This window comes from Oreochromis aureus, linkage group 1, assembly GCF_013358895.1.
Source record: "Oreochromis aureus strain Israel breed Guangdong linkage group 1, ZZ_aureus, whole genome shotgun sequence".
Classification (NCBI taxonomy): Eukaryota; Metazoa; Chordata; class Actinopteri; order Cichliformes; family Cichlidae; genus Oreochromis; species Oreochromis aureus.
The window spans coordinates 9,989,601-9,993,402 of NC_052942.1; the positions used below are offsets into that span (position 1 = coordinate 9,989,601).

A 3,802-nucleotide genomic window follows, 5' to 3' on the forward strand; every position below is an offset into this window, starting at 1 on the left:
GCCATCAGAGGACCGCTGCCGGGCCCAGCACTCATGCCATTGGAGTCTAACCACCTATCTATATTCTGTTCATCAATAAATCATGTTCATTCTTTGTAATGATCTCTCCTTATTCAAATGCCATAATGCCAGCCACAAACATACCTATCCACAATTTTCAGTGACAACACTGAAATCTTGCCACTTAGCTTTTTAAGTTAAAAAAGGCTTTCTATTGTTAGTAAATCTTGCGCTATTTGTTCTTCCCTCTTTAAAATTGAAAAGGAGGACATTTTTTACTGGTTGTTCTAGCTGACCAGCAAAAAACAACTAAGTAAAAACTCATAGTTAAGTAACAAACCCATTTAGTAGTTCATTTTCTGCACACAGGAAAACAAAACAGGATACACCCAGCCCGACACTGCAAAGGAGTGTGTAATGTCTTTCAGATTCTCCACACCCCACTCTTCTCTTTTTGCCAAGTCTTTATGAATTCTACTACCCACATTGTGGTTAGGCAGTTGAGATAAAATACTTTTGGAATGCACCCCTGGTCTGATTTGCTAAGGGTTACTAAGCAGTCAAATGTGTTACCAGAAACCTTTTTCCCTGCTGAGAGATAGGTGTAGTCATGACTGACAAACTTGATCTTATCAACCTTTCAGGAAAATGAAACACTGTGTGTCAGCTTTTGTTTTGTTTTCAGTAAAATGCAATTAGCCTTTAAGCAGCATAAAACTTACTGCCAACTGCCTTAGTTGCCACTAGCCAGAGTTTTTATTTATTCATTTATTTATTTACTTAATCACCATGATAGGTTTTATGACTACTGGGGGGACTGAAAACAATCCCCCAGCTCTGGAAAGAATATATATGAATTCAAGTGATTGCATTTGTGTATTTATTGTTCAGTAAAATGAGCCTGTGAGCAGCACACGATTGTATATTTGTGTGTGATTCATTTTTTATTAATATTTTTTATTAATAGTCATAGTGGGTTTTAGGACTTGTAGTTCTAAAGGAAAGCATAGGTCCAGTAAAATCAGTTTTTTTCCTACAGCACAAGTATAATATTACTGAGCTACAAACAGATCTCAGTGATGCTTGGGAGAAGGAAAAGAAACATGTTAATAATAAAAACTACACAGAAGTGTGTTGCCTTCAGTGTGACTCTCCCAAAAATTTAAACTGTGTTCAACATTGTTACCAGCTGACTCACACTGGTAACAAGGTTGAGTGTTTAATAACCAAAACTATGACACTCCAAAGAGCCCCAAACTACAACAATTACTACGTGCAAAACATGGTGAATCAGTTTACATAGGCCAAACATAAAAATATTTTTTTAAGTTGGCCACAAACAGACTACTATGATTTCAGTAATCACACCTGTTACTGCAAAATTTCACATTTATTACACACTCATAGATAACATTTGAACAGCTTTAATCCAGTGATATTTGTTTCTCTCTGTGCTATGAGAGAATTAAACCAAAATCAGCTTCTTTTGACTGATGATCTTTTTAAAAACAAATATATATAAGTATAAGTAGGATCCTGTTTTTAATCTGAGATCTGTTCTTCAAGTCTCGTAATTATGGCAAGCTTGTTTCCACCACTGGAAACAAATTGAAATTAATAACTCAAAATTTTGAGTTAAGTCTAAATGTTAAGAAAATAACTTGAAATTTTGAATTGTTCATGGTCAATTTCTCTTCAGCGAAGAGTGAATGAAAAAAAGGCTGGCTCTTTCGGCTCCCAACCAGCTGTTCAGGTTGTTTTGTTGTTTTAATTAATTTATTATCAACAACAACACTAAATTATGCACAAAATGAATTACTAATGTTAAAAATGTGTTTTTATTTATATATGTTTATCATATAAATATGCTTGTATTTATTCACTCCACATAAAATTTAAAAAATAAATTATAAAATGCAAGAAACAACTATTTACAATTCTACTTTTAAGTATTTAAATTTTCATCCTTTTCCTTTTAAACAAATTTAAAGTGAAACAACACAAAACACTGCAGATCACAACACAATAAAATATAAATTAATACGCAAAACCAAAAGAAGATGCACGTTCTCTGTCATATAGGCCTGGGAGGATTTTTTGGGAGAGTGTTTTCCTGCTTGGAACTGCATACATAGGATTCAGTGCATGAATAAACTTTCTGAATACTTTAACATCCACAAATGAAAATAGTTGGAAATCAAGTGCAATCATTTTTGCCAGGTCTGGGCTGGTTTAGGTGGTATACTGCAAGGTGCTGTAGGTGCAGCAGCAGCAGCAACAGTTGCAGTAGACACACTGGCATCATTCATTACTATCACACTCAACTGACTGCGTTAGCTTCCCATTGCATTGATGGGTAGACAGTTCTCAGGTGCCTGTGCAGGTTGTTTGTGGAGCTCTATGGTATCCTTTTCTTGCAGACTCTACACTGTGAATAAAATTGAAATGGATCCAGATTTTGTTTCTTTTCTTGGTGTCACTCATTTTCATTACTATACCTTTCTAATGTGATGAGGTTGTCTCTTGCTGTTGCCCTTGGCTCTCTTTCTCTTCCTCTCCCTCCTGCTCAGTTCCTGTGTACTGAGTGTAACCACTGCCCCTCCCCCCTCTGCTCGGCAAAGATAAGGCTGTGTTTGCGCCCCTCCCCCCTCTGCTCAGCGCAAGCACAAGGCTCACGTGTGGCGTGAAGCAAAAAAAAGTGAAACACGCTCCCGTCGTTCACCTCAAAAAACCAGCGCTAAGAGCTGTTTCGTTCGCGACCGACACATCACTAAGAGGGAGAGAAAGAGCAATGAGAGAAAGATAAAAAAAAAATAGTGAGCCAGAACAAGAGGACTGAGGTATCATGACAATAACAAAAATAACAACAGAACAGCATAACGCTCAAAAACATTGGGAAAAAATGAGGAAATAGAAAAGGGGAAGCAGAGAAAATAAAAAAACAAGAAAATGAAAGAAGACAAAAGTTAGTGATTTGAATTAAAACATGAGGAAAATTAGACAATAAAACAGAATAAATAAAATTAAAAACAGATAAAAGAATACCTGATAACATGGAGAATAACATTAGGAAAAGGGGAATACAGGGGAGAGGAAAATCCTACATCAGCACCGCATTTACAAGATTTTCTGAAACTATGTCAGAGGAAGCAGAGTTTCAGTCTTACATGCTGCTCTGCAGCTTTTCTCCTCACGTCATTGCACCAAAACCCCTTTGCCACATCACATCACATGCAAAGATAGTCTCCAGACCATCTAAATCAGGCACTTGCGGGGGGGGGGCGGAAGGGGCTTGAGCACCCGCCCCTTTCCTGATGGGTGCCCAAAGTGCCCTTTTGTTGAGGCAATTTTTTTTTTAAATTTAAAAAAAAAATTTTTTTTAAATGTGTGTGTGCGTGTGGAGTCCTGTCTGTGCCCCGCAACAATAATATTTAACTATTAATCACATTTTTGCTAAATAAAAGGATCTGGCTTGCATCAGTCACATGATCACCATTAACCAATGATCGCCCTTGACGGCAGAACACGCTGGTTACGAGCCGGGAACGAGCTCACAAAGAGGTATTCCAGTATAAAAATAATAATAAGCACAACTGAAATGTTTTGCTTCTATAACATTTTTCTGTCATCATTTTATTATAGATTAAGTGTAAGAGTTGTTAAGTGTGGATAATTAAATAATAGTTTATTGCAATAGCAAGTTGTGCCTTGTTCTCAGATGGACAGCAAGTGGAGAGTGATAGATGAAATGAGGGGATGGAAGGAGGAAGAGAGGCAAAGAGTGACTCACAGGCAGGGTCTA

At 37.0% G+C, this 3,802-nt stretch overlaps 1 long non-coding RNA gene across 2 annotated transcripts; it reads right to left on the reverse strand.

Annotated features, from left to right (window-relative positions):
* Nucleotides 1–1,928: 1,928 nt before the first annotated feature.
* On the reverse strand, nucleotides 1,929–3,196 carry LOC120443497. Of its 2 annotated transcripts, none has more exons than XR_005615558.1 (3): nucleotides 3,046–3,196; nucleotides 2,499–2,770; nucleotides 1,929–2,428 (listed from the first exon to the last, which is right to left on the reverse strand). It is a non-coding gene; the product is annotated as an uncharacterized LOC120443497 (long non-coding RNA). The 2 variants fall into 2 exon arrangements; XR_005615513.1 differs by having other exon boundaries at nucleotides 2,499–2,835.
* Nucleotides 3,197–3,802: the final 606 nt, after the last annotated feature.